Genomic DNA, 19,331 nt, shown 5'->3' on the forward strand with positions numbered 1-19,331 from the left:
GGTCACAGTGAATCAGGGCATAGCACCATCCATGAGGGCTCTGAAGGACCCAAAGAGGGTCATCTGAACAGGTGAAGTAGACTGCAGTGGTTAAATACTGTGAAGAGATGAGCAGAGGGCCTTGTGGGGTCACCAGGGATAGAGAAATTGATACCTTCTAGGAAAAGCAGGAGGTGACATTTGAGCTGTGTCTTCAAGGAAGAGCCGAGGTTTTGCTGGCCTGGAATGGAGACAAGAATATCTCCTTGAGGGAAGGCTTGGAGGTGAAGCCTCATAGTAATTAGGACAGAGATGACGCTGGGACAGACGTGTGGAATATTTGTCGGAAGCCTTATTGAATGTAAGTGTGGATGTTGTGCTCGAGCTACTGTAACCCAAACCACAGACTGGGTGGCACTAAGCCCAGACATTACTTTTCTCAGAGCTCTGAGGCTAGAAGTCCAAGATCAAGTGTTGGCAGGATTGGTTTGTCCTGCACCATCTCTCCTTGGCTTGCATCTGCCACCTTCTTGCTGTGTCTTCACATGCCCTTTTCTCTGTATGGGCCAGTCTATCTGGTGTCCATCTATGTCTCCAAATTTCTGCTCCTTATAAGAACCTGGTGGAGTGAATTAGAGTCATACGCTACAGCCTGTTTTAATGTTAATTACCTCTTTAAAGTCCCTATATCTAAATATAGTCATATTGTGAGTTACTTGGGTTTAGGGCTTCAAATGTGAATTTGCGGAACCCAATTCAGCCCCATGGACATTTTGCCCTGTTGTGAGTGTATTTCCTTCATGTCTTGTTCATGGCATGAATTGTGTATGTAAATGGTCCATGTTAATAGCCCTGAAGTCTTTGCTGGAGGTGGGTAAGGTGAGGGATGGGTTCACTGGGTTGCTGGGATGAGTAGGGTGGGAGGGAGTTGTGGAAAAGAGGGACCCTCCTCCTGGGTTCCACAGTGTTGACCTGGTTCTCTGCTTTCACTGCCATCCCTTGAGGACTTGGAAGGACTTAAGTCTTTGTCTGAGTCTTAATTATGTCTCTGAAAAACAGTGTGACCCAGGACCAAGTCACTTATCCTTCTGAAGCCACACAGTTGTCATTGGTAAAGTAGATAAAAGACCCTTTCCTCTTCCATGATGTGCTGTGAAGAGTCCACAGTGACTCATATGTACAGTACCTTCAAATATTGTATATCTATTCAAATATGATGAGTTTCTCCATCTCTGCAGCATAGAACTGACCCTTTTAATCCTTCCCTCTGCTTTGTGACCAGTACTCCTGAGTATCAATGAGATAACTTTTTCCTGCTGGGAAGAGGACTAAGAGCAAAGGTTCTGTTTAGGAAGGTGGTCAGAAGCACATGCAGAGGCAGCACTCTAGTTCAGATCCCACACTGTCCCCTGGCTCACTGCAAAGCAGGGAAACAGGCCTTCCCTTGAGCTGGTACTTCTCATGAATTAATGGCATCCTTTCCTCTATCAGCTTGTCTTCTTCCTCATCTTTCTGTGGTGTGAGTTAAACCCTGGGCTTACTTTTCTCCCCTCCTTCCTCCATCTTTCTCTGTCTCCCTCTATTTTCTTAATAAAAATAGTGGTTTTTATTTTTTTATTGAGGTATAGTTGATTTACAATATTATATTAGTTTCAAGTGTACAATATGGTGGCTCAAAAATTTTATAGATTATACTCCATTTAAAGTTATTAGAAAATATTGGCTATATTCTCTGTGCTGTACAGCATATCCTTGTAGTTTATTTATTTCATACAGAGTAGTTTGTCCCCCTCCCTTTCCCCACTGGTAACCACTAGTTTATTCTCTATATCTGTGAGTCTGCTTCTTTCTTTGTTATATTCACTAGTTGGTTGCATTTTTTAGATTCCACCTATAAGTGATATCATACAGTATTTGTCTTCCTCTGACTTATTTTACTTAGAGTAATACCCTCCAAGTCCATCCATTGTTGCTGAAAATGGCACAATTTCATTTTTTTTTATAGTGAGTGGTACTCCATTGTATATATATACACACCACATCTTCTTTTTTATTATTATTATATTCTTTTTTGTGGTACGTGGGCCTCTCACTGTTGTGGCCTCTCCCGTTGCGGAGCACAGGCTCCGGATGCGCAGGCTCAGCGGCCATGGCTCACGGGCCCAGCCGCTCCGCGGCATGTGGGATCTTCCCGGACCGGGGCACGAACCCGTGTCCCCTGCCTCGGCAGGCGGACTCTCAACCGCTGTGCCACCAGGGAAGCCCCACACCACATCTTCTTTATCCATTCTTCTGTTGATGGACACTTAGGCTGCTTCCATGTCTTGGCAATTGTAAATAATACTGATATGAACATTGGAGTGCATATGTCTTTTCAAATTAGGGTTTTCATTTTCTTCAGAAAATTCCAGGAGCAGAATTGCTGGGTCACATGGTAATACTATTTTAGTGTTCTTGAGGAATCTCCATATTGTTTTCTATAGCGGCTGCACCAACTTACACTCCCACCAACAGTGTACGAGGGTTCCCTTTTCTCTACATCCTCACCAATATTCATTATTTGTGCTCTTTTTGATGATAGGCATTCTGATGGGTGTGAGGTGATATCTCATTGTGGTTTAGGTTTGCATTTTTCTGCTGATTAGCTGTATTGAACATCTTTTCATGTGCCTGTTGGCCACTTGTGTATCTTCTTTGGAAAAATATCTACTCATGTTTTCTGCTCAATTTTAAACGGGTTTTTTTTTTTAAGCAAGTGACATTTAAGATTAGTAATTTTTTAAATGAGTTTATTTATTTATTTTTGGCTGCATTGGGTCTTCATTGCAGTGCTCGGGCTTTCTCTAGTTGTGGCGAGCAGGGGCTACTCTTCCGTTGCAGTGCATGGGCTTCTCATTGCGTGGCATCTCTTGTTGCAGAGCACGGGCTCTAGGCACGTGATCTTCAGTAGTTGTGGCTTGCGGGCTAGGTAGTTGTGGCTCACAGGCCGTAGAGCGCAGGCTCAGTAGCTGTGGCACACGGGCTTAGTTGCTCTGTGGCATGTGGGATCTTCCCGGACCAGGGCTCAAACCAATGTCTCCTGCATTGGCAGGCGGATTCTTAACCACTGTGCCACCAGGGAAGCCCTAATTGGGTTTTTTGATATTGAATTGTATGAGCTATCTATGTGTTTTGGATATTAACCCCTTATCGGTCATATAATTTACAAATATTTTCACCTATCCAGTAGGCTGTCTTTTTGTTTTGTCAGTGATTTCCTTTGCTGTGCAAAAGCTTTTGTCTCTGTTTTGGCCTTCCTTCCTTCCTCCCTCCCTCCCTCCCGCCCTCCCTCCCTCCCTCCCTCCCTTCTTTCCTTCCTTCTTTCCTTCAGATATAATTGAGATACTGTTGACATACCACAAGATTCACGTTCTTAAAATGTACAATTCAGTGGCTTTTATATATTCACAATGTTGGGCAACCATTGCCACTATCTAATGGCATAATATTTCATCACCTCCAGAAGCAACCTTCCTTCCTCAATCCCTAATCTATTTTATTTTTAAAATTTTTAATTATGATATAATTCACATACCATAAAACCCACCCTTTAAAAGTATGTAATTCATCAGTTTTTCGCATACTCACAAAGTTGTACAACCATCACCACTATCTAATTCCACAATATTTTCTTCACCACAAAAAGAAATCCTGTGTCCATTAACATTCACTCCCCATTCATCCAACCCCTAGTTTTTGGCACCCACTCATCCATTTCCTATTTCTATGGATTTGCCTATTCTGGACATTTCATGCAAATGACATCATTCCATGTGTGTCTTTTTGCATCCAGCTGCTTTCAGTTAGCATACTCTTTTCAGTGTTCATTCATGTTGAGGCATGTATCCGTACTTCATATCTTTTTATTGCTGAGTCCGTGAATAAAACATAAACTCACAGCTCTTTTTCTTTAAGTAGACAGGTATGTATCAGGACATCATTTTCTTCATTGCTGAATGGTATTCCACTGCATGGATAAGACCACATTTTGTTTTAGCCAGTCAGCAGTTGACACACATTTGGGTTTTTTCACTTTTTGTCTATTATGGATTATGATACCGTGAACATTTGTGTGCAGGTTTTTGTGTGAGTTTGCTTTCACTTCCCTTAGGTATATACCTGGGAGAGGAATTGCTATATCAGATGGTAATTCATTGTTTCACATCTTGAAGTGCCAAAGTATTATCCAAAGTGGCTGCACCATTTTGTATCCCCACCAACAATGTATGAGGGTTCTAATTACTCTGTGTCCTCACCAATATTTTTTATTGCCATCTTTTATAAAGTCATCCTAGTGGGTGTGATGTGGATGTCTCATTGCAGTTTTGGTTTGCATCCCTAGTAACTAATGATGTTCAGCATCTTTTCATGTGCTTATTGCTATTCACATATCTTCTTTGGAGAAATATCTAGTCAAATGATTTGCTTATTTTTTGGAGTATTTGTCTTTTACTGTTTTTTACATATCACAGTAAATTAATTCTCATTTATTTATTTATATATTATGGTTATTAGATTCTTACCAGATATATACTTTGCAAATATTTTCTATCATGCTGTGGCTTTTCTTTTCATTTTGTTGATAGTGATATTTAAACCTCAAACATGTTTAATTCTGATAAAGCCAAATTTGTCCATTTTTTCTTTCGTGCCTGTGCTTCCAGTGCAAGCTTTTGGGTAGAGTTTCTATAGGTAGAAAAGCGAGCTCATCAGGGACCAGGGAAAAGCTATTTCTATCACTGCAGTTCTAACCAAGTGATATTGAGCCCTCAGCCTTTAAGCCTTTGAAGTGATAGGTCTTGGCGGGGAAGATCCTTGCCCTCAAGAACATGCTATACATCTGGGAACCATAGGAACAGCCTTAGAAAACAAGAGTTTTGCAAAGCAGGACAGTGTTGCATAGGTGCTGATTGTCCTTGTAGCACGAAAGAGTCTGACAGGACTGAAGGTGGTCAGAAGAAGTATTTTCTGAGTCTTGAATTATCAAAGTGCAGGATGAGGGAGGGTATTAATAATTATTAAGTACATACTAATTGCTAAGCACTGTTCCAGACTCTTTACATCCTTGATCAAATTCAATCCCCCCTGCCTATATGGCAGGAAAATAAACGATGAAATGATGTCTGGAGAAGGTTAAATATCCTTCCAGAAATCACAGATGTGGTAGGTGTTGGTACTGGACCTTATTCAAAGAACTTTCTATTATACTATGTCCCAATGCCCTTAGCATCTCTAGAGCCTAGGAGAGATGGAAGGGAGCCAGCACAGTGCAGGGTGTAGAAACAAGTCTTCTCTTTGTTCACCCGAACGTTTGTCCTTCTGCACCTGACATGTTGATATTCCTCTCATGTTGGAAAGTAAAAGGCCAGGGTGGCGCATGTAGCTGTGAGACAAATCCCTGTAATCAATTGTTTCTCTTCTGCCTGGAACATGGGCAATGTGCTTCCAATGCCCCCTTGATCATCCTCATCTTCTCTTTGTCAATACACTTCTGAGTGAGCAAGTGCCCGACAAGGCGCAGGGAGCCAGAGAATCATGGTGAGGGTAGACTTAGCTCAGAGCGTCAGAGAACAGTGAGGAGGGGACACCAGGATTAGGTGGAGTGAGAAAGGAACAGGTAGAGGAAGGAGGAATGGGCTCACCATTCACTATCAGACATTCACTGAATCCCCCGGTTCAAGTCTGACCCTTCACTCCTGCCTCCTGCTGTTCCTGGAGTCCAGAAGCTGTAGCTCGCTGATAAATGTCTCAGCATTGGGCGGGCAGATGTGGGTGCCTGTTCTTCAGTGTAGGGTGTTGTGAGCAATGGAAATCTAACTGCTTCTTGCAACTTCCTTACTGATTTTTAACTCACACGTTCTCTCATTTTGCAGTTCCTTGTGGCTCCAATTCCAGAGACTTTATGGGTTCCACTGGGTCCATCGACTGCTTCTAGTCCACCCTCACCAGGCCTTTAGGTTTCACATCCTTGCTCTATCAAGCCATCTACCACCCCACCCTCCATCTTCTTTCTCCATGTATTATCGTTCAGTGTTACAAGTGCTTGTGTTTCCTCCAGGGTGAGGTGTGCACTCTGTCTCCCATTCTCCTTGTGGTGTTTGGATGGTTTCTGAGAGGAGAGGAAGGCAGAAATATCTTTCCTCTGTCATCTTGAAAGCTGGAAGGCTGCCTGAGAATTGTAAAGGCATTATTCCATTGACTCCCACTGTCCAGTGCTGCTAACAAAAAGAACAATGCAGTTATTAATGTCTTGTAGTTGATCTGCTCCTCTGTCTAGGAAAGGGTAGTATCTATTCTTTATACTTGACCTACTGAAATGTCACAGTGATGTGTCTAGGTGGTGTTTTAATTTGTTTTTCTTCCTCGACATTTGCTAGACTTTGAAGATTTACGTCTGACCTCAGGGGAGGAATATGTGCTTATGTTATTACTTTCATATTTCTTTGTTAAATTCTTCCCATTCGTGTCATCTTTTTTTCCTTTTTTCCCCTGGAAAGTCTTTTGATTAGTGTTGAACTCTGGGTTCATCACCCCTATCTTAAATAATTTCTTGGTCATGTTTTGTCTTTGTCTTTTTTTTCTACTCTAAGAGATCTAAGGCACAGACAGGCAAGAGGGAGAGAGGAAGGTGTAGTACCCCAGCACAGGATGTGCAGAAGGAGGAGCAGCACATCACAAATGCTTCAGGGGAGTTCGGGAGAGAGGGGTTGGCAGTGTGGGGTCCCAGGGTCTGAGCTTCTTGCTCTCTGTGGCCACATGAATCTCCAGGCCAGGCAGCCTCTGAGAGTGGCAGCCAGACTTCATGGGGTCTGACTCGCTAAAGTTCCAGGTCCAGGAACAAATGCTTTGAAGCTGGTGTTACTTATAACAAAAAAATGGAAGCATGATGAACAGGAAGTCCCTCAAAATTAGTTGGTTACCTCCCAACCACCCCCAGCCTAAGCCAACAATCCAGAGGCTTCCCCAGGAGATTCAGTGACACAGCACTTTCAGACTCAGCAGAGGGAAACTTCATACCCTCTTCCTGCTCTCATCCCTGGGAGCCTCCACCCCTCTCTGGCTACATAGATCGTGCACAAATGAGGACCTCTACTGGGTGGACATTCAAGTTGGAAGTGACTCCATCTTGGCTGCAGTCCTCAGGGCTTGTCCCAAGAGCACATGAGGCCATTCTGTTACTTCTCTGGAGTATTGGGGAGTGTTTTCTACGTTGAACAGGTTCCACCTCCTCCAGAGTCCTGACTGTTGAACAACAAGCGAGGGAGAGGTCCTCTCCCTTCGTTGCTCATTTTACTGATGTCACCCAGTGGGATCCAACTTTTCTGTGAATTCTCTGCAACCTTTGACAGCACTGGCCTCACCTTGTCCTCAGTCTTGGCTCTCCCAACCCATGCCACTGAGAAAGTGGCCCCGTCCCCATTTCCCTGACCACCTACTGATCATGGATGTGTGCACATCAGCCTCTCCTCTGATGCATGGGGTCCCTGGTCCTATGAGCCCATCTCTTGCCCACAAGGAGCCACATCCACCTCCCTCTCAGGCTCCTTCAGGATCACGCACAAAACATTTATGCCTGGGTCCCTTCCAGATCTGCGTGAGTTCCAGGTGATTGGGACTAAGTACAAGGAGAACAACACCACAAGGGATGATCACCCCAAGCTTTACCCTCTGACCTGTCTGTAACTAGGAGGAACAGGGTGCAGGCCAGAGAGGAGCCACACAGGAGCTGGGTGCCCTGCTGGCTCCACGAGCAGATGCACACTATGACCCACGTCACCACCTACCTGTGGTTCCTTCCTCAGGGACACACTCAGAGCCACAGGCACTTTCTTATTATCTCCTCCTCTCTGGGCTGCAGCTGTCCCGACATCTCAGAGAGCAGTTGGCCTGCTGGTATTTCCTTTGGTTCTCTGAGAAGAAGACTCTCCCAGCAACCTGCATGTCATGTAAGTCCAAGGCTGGCAGGTTCCTGAGTGTGAGGGACGCAGGGCCAGTGCACAGGCTCTGACAAGGAGATATGTGCTCCCCGGCTACCTATAGGATCTGGAGACCACAGAGGTGATCCAGGTAGAAAATGGACACCTCTCTTACCTCCTCACTTCCCTAGGTATGGCATTTAAGTTGCACAGGAGGTCAGGAGAATGTTCCCTCCCTGTCCCACCCTTCCACACACCATAGTGCCGTGTTTAGCAGAAAAGAGCTTTAATGTCTAGTGTGAGGACAGGAACAGGGTTGACCTGGGTCAGTGTGAGGGCCTTAGTTTCCCAAACACTCAAGCAAAGCACAACAGAGACAGAACTAAGAAGCCAGGAGCAGACTCATACTCCCTTGAATTGAATCTAACTTCGATGTAACATGAATTTTGTGGGCTCTCTGAAAGCTTACCTGGAGCAGTAAGTATAAGTGAAATCAGAATGGATTTGCCATGTCTATGGTGGTGAAGAATGTTACGTCTTCTAATTTCTTTACTCATCTTTAATCTGACTCCCAGCCACCATGTGCCGGGTTGGCAGAGAACTCAATCTCTGTCATTATCAGGGGTTTTCCCATTGTCATCTCCTTTGAGGGAGTGTATTCCACATCAGTGGAAACCTGTCAGGTTTGTCCGAACTTAGGGTGGATCTGCCGGTGCTGAAGCTCCTTGGTCCATGCTTTTGTTTCTTGCTTGGGCCCCACACTGATTCCTGCCAAGTCTGAAATCCAGGAAGATGAGAGGTCCCCTTCCTGTGTGTACTACCAGCCACCTCCCCCCCCCACCTCTCTGAAGTCACCTGCTCCTTCAGGCACTTCCAGAACCAAGAAGGGGGCCTAGGATCCCAGTTCCCTTCCACTTCTGGGAGAAATGTATTTCTCCTTTCAAATATTTATGGAGCAGTTGCCATATGCCAGTCATTGTTCTAGATATCCTGGTATTACTCCTGAATCAGGTCCACATGCTTGCCACTTGAAAATCAATATATATATATATATAGAAACACTGGTAGAAAGGAAACTTGTTTTTAATCAGAATGCCGGCAATCTGGGGAGTTGGTGGACTCAGTGTCCCCCAAAACACCCCCTCTGAAGATTCTGCTTGGCCATGAAAGCTTTTAAAGGGAAGTAATCTCAGTTAATCATTTGACATAGGGGGTCAGACTCATCGCCATCCCCGCACTGTGTGCAGGCTTGTATGCCAGTTTGTCGACTTGTGATTTTTCTTTAGATGCTCCTATTCACAAAGTCTGTTCACAAGATTACTGAAGGGGAAGATAGGGAAGAGATCTGGTCATCTGTTAACTACTTATTCTTCATTTCTACTTCTTTGATCTATGGAAAGAACCAACAAGTTAGGCAAAATATTGTGTGATCAAAAGCTTTGAAAGTTGTGCTTGGGCCAGAGATGAGTAGAGCATGGGGGGCACCTGGTTTAAGGTTAGTGACAAGACAAAGGGGGCTCCTGCAGAGGGCTCTTTCCTGCAAAGAGCTTTTTCCTGCCAAAAGCTGCTTATACTGGGATACTCAATAAATTGAACAGGAAAAAAAAAATTTAAACCCATTTTAAATTAGGGTGACAGAAACATTAAATATAATAACAAATAGAGTCTGCTTGCAAGGTGATAAGTACTATCGGGGAAACGTAGCCCCTGATATAGGGATTTGTGAATGTGGGGATTGTGGGTGTGTTTTTAAGGAAGTGGCAGCTTAGTCCTCTTTAAGGATGGAATCTTTGGGCCAAACTTGAAGAGAGGGAGTTAACCATACAGGTCACAGGAAGGGGGCATTCCTGGTAGAGAGAATAGTTGAGAGAGAGCCAGAGACAGAGATTGGGGGAGAGCTACTGGGAAAGTTCAGTGAAGGAGCATCTGATTGACTTGGCTCTGGAAGCATCACTCTGATTACTCTACAGAGCAGACAGTTGAGGTAGGCAGCACTGTTCAGATGCAGGGAGACAAACTGGGAGCATTTTATTGTAATCCAGTAGAGAGAAAATGGTGGCTTAGACCCAGGTAGTAGAAGTGCAGTGGGGAGAAGTGATGCACTCGAAGGCATTCACCTCTCTCTCCTCCTTTCTATGAAAACCTCTCAAGGGCATCAGTTTCCAGATTAAAAAATCAGAAAGAGATTGTCCTCAAATGACTGCTTGTGCAGCATAAGCCCTCCTGTGAGGCAAGGGAATACAAAGAACATGGAAACTTCTTAGAGTTAGGGCTAATCTAAGAAGGGAAAAGAAAATGGGGAGGAGAGAGGAAAAGAAAAAGCAGTGTGTCAGTATATTATCCTGACAGACACATTTTTCTTTTTGTCCTTTAGTTAAACATCATATGAAGGGAAAAGAAAATGATGAGGAGAGGGGAAAAGAAAAAGCAGTGTGTCAGTAAATTATCCTGACACACACATTTTTCTTTTTGTCCTTTAGTTAAACATCATATGATGGGAAAAGGGGGTTTTAGGGGAGCTTTGTAAAGCAACAGCAGCTGGCTGGCAGAATTGCATTGTTGGTCTCCCATAGTCAAATAAGAAGAGAGGAGAGAGGTGTTTGGCAGAACTCCCAGCGCATGGCAGAGATACCTGGCCTGGTGAGAGCTTCTGGGACAATTGCTGGGTGGTCTTTGGTAGACACCATATGTTTGTATGGGAACTGGATAAAAAGATTGTCCACCAGCTTCATTTGCAATTTTGGGTGACCTCCATTCCATGACCTGGGGTGCCCCCTCCACACACCCTGCCATTCCTACAGTGACAGTGATGGCTTTCTATCAATTCTTCTCATTCTTTTAAGAACTTTCCACCCATTTTGCCAATCAAATATCTCACATAGCACCTTTTCATCTGTCTGTTGGCCACCCATATGTCTTCTTTGGAAAAATGTCTGTTCAGATCCTCTGCCCATTTTTGTAATCAGCTTGTTTCTGTTTTTGATGTTGAGTAGTGTGCATTCTTTGTATACTTAGATATTAACCCCTTATCAGATATATCATTTGCAAATATCATCGCCCATTCAGTAGGCAGCCTTTTCATTTTGTTGATGGTTTCCTTCATGTACAAAAAGCTTTTTAGTTTTATGTAGTCACATTTCTTTATGTTTCCTCTGGTTTTCCTTGCCTGAAGAGACATATCCAAAAAGATATTACTAAGACCAATGTCAAAATGTGCACTGCCTATGTTTTCTTCTAAAGTTTTATGGTTTCAGGTCTTACATTTAAGTCTTTAATCAATTTTGAATTTATTTTTGTGCATGGTATAACTAGTCAGTTTCTTTTGCATGCAGCTGTCTAGTTTTCCCAACACCATTTATTGAAGAGACTATTTTTTCCACCATTGTATATTCTTGCCTCATTTGTCATAGATTAATTGCCTATATAAGTGTGAGTTCACTTTTGTTTTCTTTATTCTCTTGCATTGATCAATGGGTCTGTTTTTGTGCCAGTGTCATACTGTTTTGATTACTGTACCTTAGTAGTATAGTTTGAAAAATGGGGAGTGTGATAACACCACCTTTGTTCTTCATTCTCAAGATTGTTTTGGCTATTTGGGGTCTTTTGTGTATCCATACAAGCTTTAGAATTATTCGATCTACTGCTATGAAAAATGTCATAGTTATTTTGATTGGGATTGCATTGAATCTGTAAATTGCCTTGGATATTATGGTCACTTTGCACTGTGACAATATTAATTCTTCCAATCTATGAGCATGGTATATCTTTCCATCTGTTTGTGTCATCTTTGATTTATTTCATCAGTATCTTATAGTATTCAAAACAGAGGTCTTTTACCTCCTTAGTTAGGTTTATTCCTCGGTATTTTATTATTTTTGATGTGATTATAAATGGGATTGTTTTCTTAATTTCTCTTTCTGATAGTTCATTGTTAGTGTAAAGAAATGCAACAGATTTCTGTGTATCAATTTTGTATCCTGCAACTTTGCCACATTCATTGATGAGTTCTAGTAGATTTTTGTGGCTTCTTTAGAATTTTCTGTATATAGTATCATGTTATGTAGAAACAGTGACAGTTTTACTACTTCCTTTCCAATTTGGATACCCTTTATTACCTTTCCTTGTCTGATTGCTGTGGCTAGGATTTTAAGATATGTTGAATAAAAGTGGTGAGAGTGGGCATCCTGTCTAGTTCCTGGTCTTTCAGCTTTTCATCATTGAGTATTATGTTAGTGGTGGGCTTTTCATATATGGACTTTATTATGCTGAGGTTTGTTCCCTGTATACTCACTTTCTGGAAAATTTGTATCATAAATAGATGTTGAATTTTGTCAAAAATTTTTCTGCATCTATTGGAATAATCATGATTTTTATTTCTCAATTTGTTAATGTGGTATATCACATTGATTGATTTGCAGTACTGAATCTTATTGGCATCTCTGGGAGAAACCCAACATGATCACAGTATATGATCCTTTTAATGTATTGTTGATCTGATTTGCTAATATTTTTTTTAACATCTTTATTGGGGTATAATTGCTTTACAATGGTGTGTTACTTTCTGCTTTATAACCAAGTGAATCAGTCATACATAAACATATGTTCCCATATGTCTTCCCTCTTGCGTCTCCCTCCCTCCCACCCTCCCTATCCCACCCCTCCAGGCTGTCACAAAGCACCGAGCCAATATCCCTGTGCCATGCAGCTTCTTCCCACTAGCTATCTACCTGACTACCTTTGTTAGTGTGTATATGCCCATGACTCTCTCTCGCCCTGTCACAGCTCACCCTTCCCCCTCCCCATAACCTCAAGTCCGTTCTCTAGGAGGTCTGCGTCTTTATTCCTGCTTTACCCCTAGGTTCTTCATGACATTTTTTTCCTTAAATTCCATATATATGTGTTAGCATACGGTATTTGTCTTTTTCTTTCTGACTTACTTCACTCTGTATGACAGACTCTAGGTCTATCCACCTCATTACAAATAGCTCAATTTCGTTTCTTTTTATGGCTGAGTAATATTCCATTGTATATATGTGCCACATCTTCTTTATCCATTCATCCGATGATGGGCACTTAGGTTGTTTCCATCTCTGGGCTATTGTAAATAGAGCTGCAATGAACATTTTGGTACATGACTCTTTTTGAATTTTGGTTTTCTCGGGGTATATGCCCAGTAGTGGGATTGCTGGGTCATATGGTAGTTCTATTTGTAGTTTTTTAAGGAACCTCCATACTGTTCTCCATAGTGGCTGAACCAATTCACATTCCCACCAGCAGTGCAAGAGGGTTCCCTTTGCTCCACACCCTCTCCAGCATTTATTGTTTCTAGATTTTTTGATGATGGCCATTCTGACTGGTGTGAAATGATATCTCATTGTAGTTTTGATTTGCATTTCTCTAATGATTAATGATGTTGAGCATTCTTTCATGTGTTTGTTGGCAGTCTGTATATCTTCTTCGGAGAAATGTCTATTTAGGTCTTCTGCCCATTTTTGGATTGGGTTGTTTGTTTTTTTGTTATTGAGCTGCATGAGCTGCTTGTAAATTTTGGAGATTAATCCTTTGTCGATTGCTTCATTTGCAAATATTTTCTCCCATTCTGAGGGTTGTCTTTTGGTCTTGTTTATGGTTTCCTTTGCTGTGCAAAAGCTTTGAAGTTTCATTAGGTCCCATTTTTTTATTTTTGTTTTTATTTCCATTACTCTAGGAGGTGGGTCAGAAAGGATCTTGCTGTGATTTATGTCATAGAGTGTTCTGCCTATGTTTTCCTCTAAGAGTTTGATAGTTTCTGGCCTTACATTTAGGTCTTTAATCCATTTTGAGCTTATTTTTGTGTATGGTGTTAAGGAGTGATCTAATCTCATACTTTTACATGTACCTGTCCAGTTTTCCCAGCACCACTTATTGAAGAGGCTGTCCTTTCTCCACTGTACATTACTGCCACCTTTATCAAAGACAAGATGTCCATATGTGCATGGGTTTATCTCTGGGCTTTCTATCCTGTTCCATTGATCTATCTTTCTGTTTTTGTGCCAGTACCATACCGTCTTGATAACTGTAGCTTTGTAGTATAGTCCGAAGTCAGGGAGCCTGATTCCTCCAGTTCCTTCTTTCGTTCTCAAGATTGCTTTGGCTATTCGGGGTCTTTTGTGTTTCCATACAAATTGTGAAATTTTTTGTTCTAGTTCTGTGAAAAATGCCAGTGGTAGTTTGATAGGGATTGCATTGAATCTGTAGATTGCTTTGGTTAGTATAGTCATTTTCACAATGTTGATTCTTCCAATCCAAGAACATGGTATATCTCTCCATCTATTTGTATCATCTTTAATTTCTTTCATCAGTGTCTTATAATTTTCTGCATACAGGTCTTTTGTCTCCTTAGGTAGGTTTATTCCTAGATATTTTATTCTTTTTGTTGCAATGGTAAATGGGAGTGTTTTCTTGATTTCACTTTCAGATTTTTCATCATTAGTATATAGGAATGCCAGAGATTTCTGTGCATTAATTTTGTATCCTGCCACTTTACCAAATTCATTGATTAGCTCTAGTAGTTTTCTGGTAGCATCTTTAGGATTCTCTATGTATAGGATCATGTCATCTGCAAACAGTGACAGCTTTACTTCTTCTTTTCTGATTTGGATTCCTTTTATTTCCTTTTCTTCTCTGATTGCTGTGGCTAAAACTTCCAAAACTATGTTGAATAAGAGTGGTGAGAGTGGGCAACCTTGTCTTGTTCCTGATCTTAGTGGAAATGCTTTCAGTTTTTCACCATTGAGGATGATGTTTGCTGTGGGCTTGTCATATATGGCCTTTATTATGTTGAGGAAAGTTCCCTCTATGCCTACTTTCTGCAGGGTTTTTATCATAAATGGGTGTTGAATTTTGTTGAAAGCTTTCTCTACATCTATTGAGATGATCATATGGTTTTTCTCCTTAAATTTGTTAATATGGTGTATCACATTGATTGATTTGTGTATATTGAAGAATCCTTGCAACCCTGGGATAAACCCCACTTGATCATGGTGTATGATCCTTTTAATGTGCTGTTGGATTCTGTTTGCTAGTATTTTGTTGAGGATTTTTGCATCTATGTTCATCAGTGATATTGGCCTGTAGTTTTCTTTCTTTGTGACATCCTTGTCTGGTTTTGGTATCAAGGTGATGGTGGCCTCGTAGAAGGAGTTTGGGAGTGTTCCTCCCTCTGCTATATTTTGGAAGAGTTTGAGAAGGATAGGTGTTAACTCTTCTCTAAATGTTTGATAGAATTCGCCTGTGAAGCCATCTGGTCCTGGGCTTTTCTTTGTTGGAAGATTTTTAATCACAGTTTCAATTTCAGTGCTTGTGATTGGTCTGTTCATATTTTCTATTTCTTCCTGATTCAGTCTTGGCAGGTTGTGCATTTCTAAGAATTTGTCCATTTCTTCCAGATTGTCCATTTTATTGGCATAGAGTTGCTTGTAGTAATCTCTCATGATCTCTTTTATTTCTGCAGTGTCAGTTGTTACCTCTCCTTTTTCATTTCTAATTCTATTTATTTGAGTCTTCCTCCTTTTTTTCTTGATGAGTCTGGCTAGTGGTTTATCTATTTTGTTTATCTTCTCAAAGAACCAGGTTTTAGTTTTATTGATCTTTGCTATTGTTTCCTTCATTTCTTTTTCATTTATTTCTGATCTGATTTTTATGATTTCTTTCCTTCTGCTAGCTTTGGGGTTTTTTTGTTCTTCTTTCTCTAATTGCTTGAGGTGCAAGGTTAGGTTGTTTATTCGAGATGTTTCCTGCTTCTTAAGGTGGGCTTGTATTGCTATAAACTTCCCCCTTAGAACTGCTTTTGCTGCATCCCACAGGTTTTGGGTCGTTGTGTCTCCATTGTCATTTGTTTCTAGGTATTTTTTGATTTCCTCTTTGATTTCTTCTGTGATCACTTCATTATTAAGTAGTGTATTGTTTAGCCTCCATGTGTTTGTATTTTTTACAGATCTTTTCCTGTAATTGATATCTAGTCTTATGACATTGTGGTCAGAAAAGATACTTGATACAATTTCAATTTTCTTAAATTTACCAAGGCTTGATTTGTGACCTAAGATATGATCTAAACTGGAGAATGTTCCATGAGCACTTGAGAAAAATGTGTATTCTGTTGTTTTTGGATGGAGTGTCCTATAAATATCAATTAAGTCCATGTTGTTTAATGTATCATTTAAAGCTTGTGTTTCCTTATTTATTTTCATTTTGGATGATCTGTCCATGGGTGAAAGTGGGGTGTTTAAGTCCCCTACTATGAATGTGTTACTGTCGATGTCCCCTTTTATGGCTGTTAGTATTTGCCTTATGTATTGAGGTGCTCCTATGTTGGGTGCATAAATATTTACAATTGTTATATCTTCTTCTTGGATCGATCCCTTGATCATTATGTAGTGTCCTTCTTTGTCTCTTTTAATAGTCCTTATTTTAAAGTCTATTTTGTCTGATATGAGAATTGCTACTCCAGCTTTCTTTTGGTTTCCATTTGCATGGAATATCTTTTTCCATCCCCTTACTTTCAGTCTGTATGTGTCTCTAGGTCTGAAATGGGTCTCTTGTAGACAGCATATATAAGGGTCTTGTTTTTGTATCCATTCAGCTAATCTGTGTCTTTTGGTGGGAGCATTTAGTCCATTTACGTTTAAGGTAATTATCGATATGTATGTTCCTATTCCCATTTTCTAAATTGTTTTGGGTTCGTTATTATAGGTCTTTTCCTTCTCTTGTGTTTCTTGCCTAGAGAAAATCCTTTAGCATTTGTTGTAAAGCTGGTTTGGTGGTGCTGAACTCTCTCAGCTTTTGCTTGTCTGTAAAGGTCTTAATTTCTCCATCAAATCTGAATGAGATCCTTGCTGGGTAGAGTAGTCTTGGCTGCAGGTTTTTCTCCTTCATCACTTTCAGTATGTCCTGCCACTCCCTTCTGGCTTGTAGGGTTTCTGCTGAGAGATCAGATGTTAACCTTATGGGGATTCCCTTATGTGTTATTTGTTGTTTTTCCCTTGCTGCTTTTAATATGTTTTCTTTGTATTTAATTTTTGACAGTTTGATTAATATGTGTCTTGGCGTATTTCTCCTTGTATTTATCCTGTATGGGACTCTCTGTGCTTCCTGGACTTGATTAACTATTTCCTTTCCCATATTAGGGAAGTTTTCAACTGTAATCTCTTCAAATATTTTCTCAGTCCCTTTCTTTTTCTCTTCTTCTTCTGGAACCCCTATAATTCGAATGTTGGTGCGTTTAATGTTGTCCCAGAGGTCTCTGAGACTGTCCTCAGTTCTTTTCATTCTTTTTTCTTTATTCTGCTCTGCAGTAGTTATTTCCACTATTTTATCTTCCAGGTCACTTATCCGTTCTTCTGCCTCAGTTATTCTGCTATTGATCCCATCTAGAGTACTTTTAATTTCATTTATTGTGTTGTTCATCGTTGCTTGTTTCATCTTTAGTTCTTCTAGGTCCTTGTTAACTGATTCTTGCATTTTGTCCATTCTATTGTCCATTCTATCTCCAAGATTTCGGATCAACCTTACTATCATTATTCTGAATTCTTTTTCAGGTAGACTGCCTATTTCCTCTTCATTTGTTAGGTCTGGTGCATTTTTATCTTGCTCCTTTATCTGCTGTGTGTTTTTCTGTCTTCTCATTTTGCTTATCTTACTGTGTTTGGGGTCTCCTTTTTGCAGGCTGCAGGTTCGTAGTTCCTCCTGTTTTTGATGTCTGTCTCCAGTGGCTAAGGTTAGTTCAGTGGGTTGTGTAGGCTTCCTGGTGGAGGGGACTAGTGCCTGTGTTGTGGTGGATGAGGCTGGATCTTGTCTCTCTAGTAGGCAGGTTCACATCTGGTGGTGTGTTTTGGGGTGTCTGTGGCCTTATTATGATTTTAGGCAGCCTTTAGGCAGCTAATGGGTGTGGTTGTGTTCCTGTTTTGCTAGTTGTTTGGCATAGGTTTTCCAGCACTGTGGCTTGCTGGTCGTTGAGTGAAGCTGGGTGCTGGTGTTAAGATGGAGGTCTCTGGGAAATTTTCGCCATTTGATATTATGTGGAGCTGGGAGGTCTCTTGTTGACCAGTGTCCTGAAGTTGGCTCTCCTACCTCAGAGGCAGAGCCCTGCCTCCTGGCTGGAGCACCAAGGGCTTTTCATCCACACGGCTCAGGATAAAAGGGAGAAAAAGTAGAGGGAATTAGTAGAAGTATGAGGAAAGAAAGAAGGAAAGGAGGGTAGGAAGGAAGGAAGAAAGAAAGAAAGAAGCAAAGAAGGAAAGAAGGCAAGAAGGAAAGAAAGGAGGGAGGGAGGGAGGGAGGAAGGAAGGAGGGAAAGAAGGAAAAAAGACAGAAAGAAAGAAGATACAGTAAAAATAAGATAAAGTATAATAAAGTTATTGAATTAAAAAATTCTTATTTAGAAAAAAAAAAAGGGACGGATAGAACCTTAGGACAAATGTTGGAAGCAAAGCTATACTGACAAAATCTTACACAGAAGCATACACATACACCCTCACTAAAAGAGGTAAATGGGGAAAAATCATAAATCTTTCTGTCAGAGACCACCTCCTCAATTTGGGATGATTTGTTGTCTAAAGGAGGGAAGGAAGGAAGGAAGGAAAGAAAGAAAGGAAGAAAGAACGAAGGTAAAGTATAATAACATTATTAAAATTAATTATTAAGAAAAAAAATTAAAAAAAAAAAAACATGGATGGATAGAACCCTAGGACAAATGGTGGAAGCAAGACTATACAGACAAGATCTCACACAGAAGCATACACATACACATTCACAAAAAGAGGAAAAGGGAAAAAATCATAGATCTTGCTCCTAAAGTCCACTTCCTTAATTTGGGATGATTCGTTGTCTATTCAGGTGTTCCACAGATGCAGGGTATATCAAGTTGATTGTGGAGCTTTAATCCGCTGCTTCTGAGGCTGCTGGGAGAGATTTCCCTTTCTCTTCTTTGTTCTCACAGCTCCCAGGGCTCAGCTTTGGATTTGGCCCTGCCACTGCGTGTAGGTCGCTGGAGGGCGTCTGTTTTTTGCTCAGACAGGATGGGGTTAAAAGAGCCGCTGATTCGGGGGCTCTGGCACACTCAGGCCGGCGGGGAGGGAAGGGCACGGAGTGCGGGGCGGGCCTGCGGTGGCAAAGGCCTGCGTGACTTTGCACCAGCCTGAGGCGCGCTGTGCGTTCTCCCGGGGAAGTTGTCCCTGGATCCTGGGAACCTGGCAGTGGCGGGCTGCACAGGCTCCGCGGAAGAGGGGTGTGGAGAGTGACCTGTGCTCGCACACAGGCCCCTTGGTGGCGGCAGCAGCAGCCTTAACGTCTCCCGCCCGCCTCTGGATTCCGCGCTTTCAGCCGCGGCTCGCGCCCGTCTCTGGATTCCGCGCTTTCAGC

Source organism: Grampus griseus, assembly GCF_964374135.1.
Source record: "Grampus griseus genome assembly, chromosome: 8".
NCBI classification, from domain to species: Eukaryota; Metazoa; Chordata; class Mammalia; order Artiodactyla; family Delphinidae; genus Grampus; species Grampus griseus.